Raw genomic sequence first — 12,832 nt, 5'->3', positions numbered from 1 at the left:
ATAATCCAGGCGAACCAAACAAGGCAAAAGTTGAACTGGGTTCATGTGAGGCGAACCAAACAAGGTTCAAGTGGAGCTGGGTTCATTTCGGGAAACTTAAATACTTCTGGCGAACCAAATAAGGTTCACATTGAACTGGGCTCATGTCGGGGAGATGAAAACTCCGGACGAATCAAACAAGGTTCAAGAATGAACTGGGTTCATGTACGGAGCTTGATGATCGAGCATAAACAAAGAGGTTCAAGTCAGAAATCGGCTGAACAAAAATGATGACTAGCTCGTGATTGACTAGTCAACGGAAGACTCCTCAACGATGTATTGAGTAAGTTGAATTGTGGAAATTCCCCTATTCAACTTGAGGGAGAGTGTTAGAAAATAAAATAAATTCAACAATATCCGAAAGTAGAATGGTGGCCAATTGGATCAGAAAGATACCTTTCATCATTTCCATTCATGGTAACTCACAAGCAAAGAAAGACTTCAACGGTGGCTCCAACTCTCAACATATAGAAATAAAGTTACAGCCTTCAAAAGTAAAAGGAGTCACCAAAATAGAATGGTTCATCTTTTGTAGTAATTTCATAATAGGCTCCTTGCCTTACTTGGAGCACATGACCGTTTAACATTAAACTATAAATAAGTGTGTTTTCTCTCTTGTAAAAAACAACCAACACATCAAGTCAAAATGTAACCCTCAAAGTTTATACTCTTTTACTTCATAACCAAGATATTCACAATGTAATCCATTAAGTTTTTTGCTCTTTTTATTTTTCTTTTCTAGTTCATCATTCATATCAGTAAATTATCAATTCACAATCAATAAACAATCAAATATTCCGCATATCAATTGTTAACAGTAAGTACTTACGCAACAAGCGCGATGCGTACATTGATTGAAAAAAAATACCACAAATAAAAGAGATACTTATGTGAAGTGTGAAATGCCCCGTCCTAATCCATCTGGACGAAGTCTTCAACAGTTGGTCCCATTGCGAGGTTCTGACCTCTATATGCCATGAACGACTCCATGTAATATGAGCAAATGCACAGCGGAAGATTTCTTTCATACCTGAGAATAAACATGCTTTAAAGTGTCAACCAAAAGGTTGGTGAGTTCATAAGTTTATCATAAAACAATAAAATTCATCATTTTGATATACCACAAGATTTAAATCCTGCATGGTACAAATGGGCCCGAATCCTATACCCACCTATAATGTACATGCGATATCTTTTAAATACAGTACACCTTTCTCGTGTACGCAACCATTTTTCATAAATCTTAGTAACCGTACACATATCTTGTGCACAAAAATAACATACACATAACCTGTGTATAAAATCATTCTCTCGATACATAACATTCATATCAATTGGTGGCAATTATCATGTCCACATAATTCAATGGTAGCAATTATCATATCCACATAATTCAATGGTGGCAATTATCATGTCCACATAGTTCAACGGTGGCAATTATCATGTCCACATAATTCAATAATAATCCGCAGAACTTCTGTCTGCATAATAATTCATTCGAGGAATGTTTTGCTTGTGTCTATCTCGTCAAACATTTATAAAAGCAATTCATGTATTCTCAGTTCAAAATATATTTCAAAAGCATTTAATAGAGCAGTTATAAAAACAGCGCATGTATTCTCAGTCCCAAAAATGTAAAGAGTAAAAGGGAATTAAATGAACTCACCATACTGTATTTTGTAGTAAAAATACATATGACGACATTTAACAAGTGTAGGATTGGCCTCGGATTCACGAACCTATATCAAGTATGTATATTAACATATTGTAATATTAATCAACTAATTATATATATATTTTATAATATATATAGATTAATATCCTTATATATTTTTATATTAATCCTTATTATTTGTTATAATACTTATATGATATATATACTTTAATAAATGTGAGATTTATATAAATAATATTATATCAGTTAATATATTAAAAATCTAATATTAGTATACTTATGATTTATGTAATCAATATATATTTTTATATAGATATCTTTTATTTGTAAAAATAATAATAAGATAATAATAATAATAATTAGATTTAATAATAATAATAATAATAATAATAATAATAATAATAATAATAATAATAATAATAATAATAATAATAATGATAATAATAATAATAATAATAATAATACTATTAATAGAAAATAAAAATAATAGAGTATACCCTTTAAAAGCTTCTCTAAAAATAATTGCCCCAGACCGGACTCGAATCCACAACCTCTCGTTTAACCCATCACCCGCCTAACCATTCCGCTGTTATTGTTTTTCTGTGTTAATTAATAACCAAAAATTACTTAATCCTTATCCTTCTATTTCCCATTTCCTTCTTCTTCTTCTTCATGAAACACAACCCATAACTATTCCTCATCATCTTCATCCTAATTGTTTATCATAATCAATGCTTATCATCTTCTACTCATCATAATTATCAAATTATCATTCATTTTTCTGTGATCATCTCGATCATTATTTGGCATGAAAGCATAACATCTCGTCATCATATCATCATCAACTATTATTTTCATTATCGAGCTTCCTCATAAATTCTTGTTTGATCATAAAAGGAAACAGAATAGATATGTTCTCGATCAGCAAGAATAAATAAAAAAATACATCGCAGTTGGTGGATGTTGTAAACCCCGTTCAATTATTCTAATGAAGCACAAAAAGCAAATAACGAAGCCCATGATACCATTTACAGCTCAATATACTTCGGTCCAGCAGTACGGTCCATTAACCAATATCAACGACCCCATTACATGTCAAGTGTTAGGTTATCGGTAACAGATGTACGTATCAGGAATTTAGCACTCAAAAGAAGGAAAAACAAGTGGGGTTTTGAATGTGTAAATGCATCATCTATCATTATCACCATCATCTTTAACATCATACTTTATATATAATAACCATCACTATTTTTCCCACGTCATTTTCTATAATCAACCATAACAGCTCGACATCCGTTCATAAATATAATACAATATTAAATCTAACTTTTTACAAAAGAAAACAAGGAATGGATTGAGTGTGGGATTCGTTTGGGGTTTTGTGTCTTTCTGTTTTTGTATTTGTCGACCAAAATCAAAAATAGAACTCGCAAAAGTCGTTCACTAATACCAAAAGTATTTGGCCAATAAATAGAAAATTTGTGGTCCCATCATTCAATTAAATTGGTTCTTAATTCCTTTAATAATCAAGTGAGGTTATTCAACTTGAAACTGTCGGCCAACAATAATATAATGGCATCAACTTGTTGGCATACTTTAGTTTATAAGGAATTGTTTGGTTTGAAAACAGCGAAAACAGATAGATGAAACACTTGCAGTATCAGTTAACTCGATTAATTAACAGCAGGTCTTATTAATGGTTTTCGATTGTACCAGTGATCGGAAGGTGGTGCTCAAGGTTGACGGTTATGAAGGTGTTGGATGATGATCCGTGGTAGGGTAATTCTTGAGCAAGAAACAAGAAGTGGATTTTGTTTAGTGGGGTTTGTAAAGATGGTTGTGAGTTTAATTCGAAGGTGCTTGTTCACCAACTAAAGGTGGTGATGAAGTTTCGGTGATCATGGTGGAGCGTGGTGGTGATCGAACTTAGCACAATAGCAGTCAAATGGTGATGATTGATGAATGTTTATCAAGGTTGTTCTTGGTTACAATAAACAGACAAAATAAATGGTTTATGGTTATGATCTTGGGTTTTCGGTTGGCTTGATGAAAGGAATGGTTTTGGTAGTAGTGATCCAATGATAATATGAAACAAAAAGAGTAACAAGTGTAGCAAGTTTGTTTAAAGAAAAGAAACAGAATAAATAATTTGAGGGTTTGTAGGGAGTAAAGTGAAGATTGTGAGGGTTCTAAGACGATGATGGTCATGGCAATAATGGTAGTAACAAGATGGTTGTTGGGTTACATGAAGGTGATTCTATGGTGGTTATGGCTTTCAGATATGTACACAAGAAATAACAACGAAACATTATGTGGGTGTTGTTTGGCTCGATTGAAAATAGAAACAGTGAGCTTAGTTGCCTTCTTTAATGGTGGATGTAGTGGTTATAACCAGTGGCTGTCGATGGTAATAGAAACATGGGTGACCAATAGCAAACAACAAACAAAAGAAGCTACAAGTTGTGGTGTTTATCGAACAAGAAGAGAATCAAGTTACATGGGTTTGATTAGAGTCGACGATTACAGAGAAGAGAGAATAAAGCAAATGTGATGTTTGTGGATCAAAGAACCGAAGCTGTAGTAGTTGTAGGTTTACTCATAATGAAGATGTTCGGTTGTCCTAAAAGAAGAGAGAAAGAGAAGTGGTGATTCATGAATGAGTAGGATAGTGTGTGATTGAGCTAATCATGTATATACATATACATATATAGATATAAGCCTTATATAATTGAAGATGTCAATCAATTATCGGACAAATGACAATCAATTAAGAATCAATTAATAACAGTGACACTTTTACTTTTCTTAAAATAATACAGCTCAAAATTTTAATAGATAACATCCCGTGATTTTAATTTGTTATGTACCAAGATTAGAGATATGAACCGATCAAGAAAAGAGAAGAAATAAAATATATAAAAAGCCGATAGTGAAGGTTAATCAATTAGTACACTTATTTAACTTTTTAATGTTTATTAGTTTTTAAATTATATGCTTTAACTTAAATTGAGAATTTAAATTTATATCATGTAATTGTTTATTTATTCATTTGTACATTCTATTTAATAGATATTGATTATGATTATTTATATATACTTTATGATAAGTTTAATTATATTATAAGTTATTTTACATAACAACTAAATCATATAACCGTTTATTAATGTATTCCAAGTTATAATATATATATATATATATATATATATATATATATATATATATATATATATATATACATATCTAATTACAAACATTGTTCGTGAATCGTCGGAAATGGTCAAAAGGGTAAATGCATTCATGTAACTGTTCCAAAGTTTTCGAGACCCAACAATACAAACTTTTCTTATCGTGTCGGAAACATATAAAGATTAAGTTTAAATTTGGTCGAAAATTCCCGGGTCATCACAGTACCTACCCGTTAAAGAAATTTCGTCCCGAAATTTGATTGGGATCGTCATGGCTGATAATAAGTACGTTTTCATGACTCACATAAGCTGATAACTAGAGTTTTATTACCATTGAGTAATAAGGATAAAATAATTCAATTATTCGAAGAGTACGAATGAAGCTATCACAAAAGAGTGAAATGAATAAATGCAAGTTCGTTTGTTTGGTGACGTAGTCTCGGTTGATTTCCGGAAATCAATGAATTTAAAGAAAATCTTCGAAATTTAAAAGATTTGATTCTTCGGCGAATAAGGAAATTAAGATCTCTATAATTAAATACGGTGATCTGCCTCGATTACTCTGTCTGATATTTCCATTATAAATTAGACTTTTTCAGTTCCATTATTCTCACCATTCCTATACTTTCTTTCTTAGTTCATACATCCAAAAGATTATGAAAATGCTTAATCCCGTTCTAATTCTTAATATTTTCCTGACTATCGTGTCCTTCATTCTTCTCTTTCATTTACCACCGGAAGAATCTGTTTACTTCTATGATTACCTTGGAGTTATAATGTTCTTTATTCTCCCGTGTCTTTATATTGCTATACGCATTGATATACACGGTTTGTAATTTATGCGCTGTTATCGGGCTTTATATCTTCCCTTATACTTCGGAGTTCCATACTCTCGTTTTCTCTTCCCGACTTCAAATCAAGCGAATAATGGTCCAGAATTTGTAGATATAAAGTTTCGATTGATTATGATGTTCTAAGTAGGAAGGAACGTAATAGCACAATTTGATTTGGTAAAATACCAGAATTACAGAGTATAGAACTATCAAGAATATATTTTCTTGATATGTTCGGAGGTTAAGTTAGAATGAAAGAGTTATGCAACATGACACATGATGATGGTATGATCTACTGTGAACCATCATCACATTTCATTAGAACTCAACATGACTTACTGTAATATAATCACGTTGGCCGGGCGTCATTATATTATACTAACCCATGCTTCAATTCCCAACACTTCTTCATAATTCATTCATAATTTATACTTAGATTTTACAGAAGTTTCCAATATAATAGAATACAAAAAACACGGAGAGGTAGATAATTTCGGACAAGAGTATTTATGAAAATATCCTCAGAAATATCGAAGATATTTTTGATGATATTTTGAAATTTCTAAGTTCGAAGGTTGATGAAGAAAGATTTTCCGCAAGATTTTAACATGAATAAGGAGCAAGATATTCGTTGAAGACTTCATTGGATCCAGCGTTACCCGGATTCTTTGAATATAGAATTTGGTCCTTGTATTTGTCCTTGGTCTCCTTCATGGTTAGCTCAATCTGTTTTTTTTTTTTTCAGTACCAAATTTTCTATCGAGCGTTCCCAACCTTCCATACTTTATCATCAAACTCTTTGCCATTTAGGTCATCTACAATTTTACTGTTTCGTCTGCATTTAATGCAGCCATATCTGAATCGTCGGTTATCAATCCGAGGTGATTTCAAAAGAATTATGTTTTAGATGATTAAACGCTGATGGTAATATGGTGGAATATAAAAGGTTCCCCGGTAACAATAAAGAGCACGCATATATATCAAAGTTTAATAAGGTTGTTTCGAATGAAAAGTCAAAGTTGACTTGCTGGAGCTGTGACAAAATTGGCTAATTTGGAAAGAGATTGCAAAGTTATTTTCGGTATTAGTAACGCTAAAGTAATTAGCACAGTTACGCGTTAAACGTTTACTCAATTTTCGAGAGTTTTTCAGGTGCATAACTATATGCATAAATCTTTCCTTCCGTAGATGAAATGCGGTTGGTTCATTTTCTCAATTGAGGTGTTTTCAAGAATCATGAAAGGTTTGAACGCAGATTGTAATCGTCAAGGTACAAACGAGGTTTAAGATGAAATCAAGTGGCAAACTTGAAGAATTGTTTAGTTTCATATGTTATAATTAATATTTTAATTCATTTTTAATTGTCCAATGTTGGTAGTCCTCAGTTGATAGTCCACAGTTAGCAATTCAATAATTCATATACAGTTTAATATATAATATTCGAATTAAATAATACGTATCGTGACCCTTATACATGTCTCAGACTCGATCACAACTTAAAGTATATATATTATTATAGAATCAACCTCAACCCGGTATAGAGAACTCGATCATTACTGCATATAGAGTGTCTATGGTTATTCCAAATAATATATATATATATATATATATATATATATATATATATATATATATATATATATATATATATATATATATATATATATATATGTATATATATGTATATATATATATGTATATATGTATATATATATATGTATATATGTATATATATATATATCTATATGTATATATATATATATATGTATATATATATATGCGTCGATATGATATGTCAAAACCTTTTATACGTGTCCCGATATTTAAAGTGCGTAAAATAAATACAGAAATTAAATGACGATAATTAAAATTGCGATAATTAAATTGCGATAAATAAACTGCGATAAATAAAATGTAATCAGTTAGCTAGGAACGGTTAGCTAGGATTTTGTTAGCGTGGATTCTTAACAAAATTTTCTCATGGTTAATTTGTTTGTTTCTAACAAATTTTTATTTTTGTCCAATGTTTTCTTCATTATGCCACTTGTTGAATTCTGATAGGTCAAAATCCAAATATGAAATTGAATGAAAATGGTTATTCTGTGGTGAACAGATTCGCATATCTTGTGGTTGTAAGTAGGATAGTAAATGAATGTTGAATCAGATTCGAAGAATGTACAATGTAACTTATTAATGTGAAATTTAAATATTCCTTGGGTATTACCTACCCGTTAAAATATTTTCATCATTAACAGTTTTGTACGAAAGAATTTTTAATTACAATCTTTATGAAAACATATATACATATATATTTCCTTCAGATGTAATCATGGATTTAATGAGTCAATATGATATTAAAATCATTTGATTTACCATTAGAACAAGAATATATAATCTCTAAAACATTAGAGATTACATAATCTCCATGTCGAAAGAAAATAAAATAGATAGAACGATACGTAGTACGATGATTTTATTTGAGGTACAGAATGAGATATTGGGGCAAGTGATGTTGAAATTTATATTGTTGGTGGTACTGTTGATGCTGGTGACGTTGCTGAAGCTGGTAAATTTTACACCATATTTTCCAAAATTATTACTCGAGCACGAAGTTCGCTGACTTCTTGCATTACTCCGGGATGATTGTCGGTCGGAACAAGTGGATGAATAAGGTTTAGAATTGTGGATAGAATATAATTGTGACGAGATACTCTGGAAATGAGAGAGAAAATGGTGTCTCGAACAGGTTCGCTGGTAAGTGCTTCAGGTTCATCGTCAAGATGGTAATTTGGTTGGTGGAAAGGATCGCCTTCTTCGCGTCTCCATTGATTAAGTCGACTACGAACCCATCTCCAATTCATTCATAATATATGATGGTTAATTGATTGATTCATTCCAGTTACACTGCTTTCGGAGCTCGAGTGGAAATCCATATCGGAATAGCTGTCGGAATAACTATCGGAATAGCTATCGAAATCTGAGGGACTCGAACTGGTTGAGGGATTCATCTCGTATGATCAGATGAAGTATTTTCGATAAGAAATAGATTATAGGATGTAGATTATTACCCTACAATACATAATTTACATATGCATATATAATAGTAACATCCCATAAGTTACGGAGGAATCTACGGAAACTGTCAGGTAAAGGTAACAATAACAGATACGCTAAGATATGAATTTATCTATACACTATCTATGCAATAGAGGCAGTAAGACGTGTCTAGACTTTAAGGATGATAAGCAAATAATTTTTCGACACTAAATGATAAGCAAAACTTTTGACATGCAGACACGGTCGGAGTCCAGACTCACTAATGTATCTAAACAACTATCAGTTAGACACACTAATGCAAGACCTGGTTCGCTAAGACCCGCGCTCTGATACCAACTGAAATGCCCCATCCTAATCCATCTGGACGAAGTCTTCAACAGTTGGTCCCATTGCGAGGTTCTGACCTCTATATGCCATGAACGACTCCATGTAATATGAGCAAATGCACAGCGGAAGATTTCTTTCATACCTGAGAATAAACATGCTTTAAAGTGTCAACCAAAAGGTTGGTGAGTTCATAAGTTTATCATAAAACAATAAAATTCATCATTTTGATAGACCACAAGATTTAAATCCTGCATGGTACAAATGGGCCCGAATCCTATACCCACCTATAATGTACATGCGATATCTTTTAAATACAGTACACCTTTCTCGTGTACGCAACCATTTTTCATAAATCTTAGTAACCGTACACATATCTCGTGCACAAAAATAACATACACATAACCTGTGTATAAAATCATTCTCTCGATACATAACATTCATATCAATTGGTGGCAATTATCATGTCCACATAATTCAATGGTAGCAATTATCATATCCACATAATTCAATGGTGGCAATTATCATGTCCACATAGTTCAACGGTGGCAATTATCATGTCCACATAATTCAATAATAATCCGCAGAACTTCTGTCTGCATAATAATTCATTCGAGGAATGTTTTGCTTGTGTCTATCTCGTCAAACATTTATAAAAGCAATTCATGTATTCTTAGTTCAAAATATATTTCAAAAGCATTTAATAGAGCAGTTATAAAAACAGCGCATGTATTCTCAGTCCCAAAAATGTAAAGAGTAAAAGGGAATTAAATGAACTCACCATACTGTATTTTGTAGTAAAAATACATATGACGACATTTAAGAAGTGTAGGATTGGCCTCGGATTCACGAACCTATATCAATTATGTATATTAACATATTCTAATATTAATCAACTAATTATATATATATTTTATAATATATATAGATTAATATCCTTATATATTTTTATATTAATCCTTATTATTTGTTATAATACTTATATGATATATATACTTTAATAAATGTGAGATTTATATAAATAATATTATATCAGTTAATATATTAAAAATCTAATATTAGTATACTTATGATTTATGTAATCAATATATATTTTTATATAGATATCTTTTGTTTGTAAAAATAATAATAAGATAATAATAATAATAATTAGATTTAATAATAATAATAATAATAATAATAATAATAATAATAATAATAATAATAATAATAATAATAATAATGATAATAATAATAATAATAATACTAATAATAGAAAATAAAAATAATAGAGTATACCCTTTAAAAGTTTCTCTAAAAATAATTGCCCCAGACCGGACTCGAATCCACAACCTCTCGTTTAACCCATCACCCGCCTAACCATTCCGCTGTTATTGTTTTTCTGTGTTAATTAATAACCAAAAATTACTTAATCCTTATCCTTCTATTTCCCATTTCCTTCTTCTTCTTCATGAAACACAACCCATAACTATTCCTTATCATCTTCATCCTAATTGTTTATCATAATCAATGCTTATCATCTTCTACTCATCATAATTATCAAATTATCATTCATTTTTCTGTGATCATCTCGATCATTATTTGGCATGAAAGCATAACATCTCGTCATCATATCATCATCAACTATTATTTTCATTATCGAGCTTCCTCATAAATTCTTGTTTGATCATAAAAGGAAACAGAATAGATATGTTCTCGATCAGCAAGAATAAATAAAAAAATACATCGCAGTTGGTGGATGTTGTAAACCCCGTTCAATTATTCTAATGAAGCACAAAAAGCAAATAACGAAGCCCATGATACCATTTACAGCTCAATATACTTCGGTCCAGCAGTACGGTCCATTAACCAATATCAACAACCCCATTACATGTCAAGTGTTAGGTTATCGGTAACAGATGTACGTATCAGGAATTTAGCACTCAAAAGAAGGAAAAACAAGTGGGGTTTTGAATGTGTAAATGCATCATCTATCATTATCACCATCATCTTTAACATCATACTTTATATATAATAACCATCACTATTTTTCCCACGTCATTTTCTATAATCAACCATAACAGCTCGACATCCGTTCATAAATATAATACAATATTAAATCTAACTTTTTACAAAAGAAAACAAGGAATGGATTGAGTGTGGGATTCGTTTGGGGTTTTGTGTCTTTCTGTTTTTGTATTTGTCGACCAAAATCAAAAATAGAACTCGCAAAAGTCGTTCACTAATACCAAAAGTATTTGGCCAATAAATAGAAAATTCGTGGTCCCATCATTCAATTAAATTGGTTCTTAATTCTTTTAATAATCAAGTGAGGTTATTCAACTTGAAACTGTCGGCCAACAATAATATAATGGCATCAACTTGTTGGCATACTTTAGTTTATAAGGAATTGTTTGGTTTGAAAACAGCGAAAACAGATAGAAGAAACACTTGCAGTATCAGTTAACTCGATTAATTAACAGCAGGTCTTATTAATGGTTTTCGATTGTACCAGTGACCGGAAGGTGGTGCTCAAGGTTGACGGTTATGAAGGTGTTGGATGATGATCCGTGGTAGGGTAATTCTTGAGCAAGAAACAAGAAGTGGATTTTGTTTAGTGGGGTTTGTAAAGATGGTTGTGAGTTTAATTCGAAGGTGCTTGTTCACCAACTAAAGGTGGTGATGAAGTTTCGGTGATCATGGTGGAGCGTGGTGGTGATCGAACTTAGCACAATAGCAGTCAAATGGTGATGATTGATGAATGTTTATCAAGGTTGTTCTTGGTTACAATAAACAGACAAAATAAATGGTTTATGGTTATGATCTTGGGTTTTCGGTTGGCTTGATGAAAGGAATGGTTTTGGTAGTAGTGATCCAATGATAATATGAAACAAAAAGAGTAACAAGTGTAGCAAGTTTGTTTAAAGAAAAGAAACAGAATAAATAATTTGAGGGTTTGTAGGGAGTAAAGTGAAGGTTGTGAGGGTTCTAAGACGATGATGGTCATGGAAATAATGGTAGTAACAAGATGGTTGTTGGGTTACATGAAGGTGATTCTATGGTGGTTATGGCTTTCAGATATGTACACAAGAAATAACAACGAAACATTATGTGGGTGTTGTTTGGCTCGATTGAAAATAGAAACAGTGAGCTTAGTTGCCTTCTTTAATGGTGGATGTAGTGGTTATAACCAGTGGTTGTCGATGGTAATAGAAACATGGGTGACCAATAGCAAACAACAAACAAAAGAAGCTACAAGTTGTGGTGTTTATCGAACAAGAAGAGAATCAAGTTACATGGGTTTGATTAGAGTCGACGATTACAGAGAAGAGAGAATAAAGCAAATGTGATGTTTGTGGATCAAAGAACCGAAGCTGTAGTAGTTGTAGGTTTACTCATAATGAAGATGTTCGGTTGTCCTAAAAGAAGAGAGAAAGAGAAGTGGTGATTCATGAATGAGTAGGATAGTGTGTGATTGAGCTAATCATGTATATACATATACATATATAGATATAAGCCTTACATAATTGAAGATGTCAATCAATTATCGAACAAATGACAATCAATTAAGAATCAATTAATAACAGTGACACTTTTACTTTTCTTAAAATAATACAGCTCAAAATTTTAATAGATAACATCCCGTGATTTTAATTTGTTATGTACCAAGATTAGAGATATGAACCGATCAAGAAAAGAGAAGAAATAAAATATATAAAAAGCCGATAGTGAAGGTTAAT

The sequence above is a fragment of the Rutidosis leptorrhynchoides genome, chromosome 2 (genome assembly GCF_046630445.1).
Source record: "Rutidosis leptorrhynchoides isolate AG116_Rl617_1_P2 chromosome 2, CSIRO_AGI_Rlap_v1, whole genome shotgun sequence".
NCBI classification, from domain to species: domain Eukaryota; kingdom Viridiplantae; phylum Streptophyta; class Magnoliopsida; order Asterales; family Asteraceae; genus Rutidosis; species Rutidosis leptorrhynchoides.
This window is presented reverse-complemented; position numbering follows the sequence as displayed.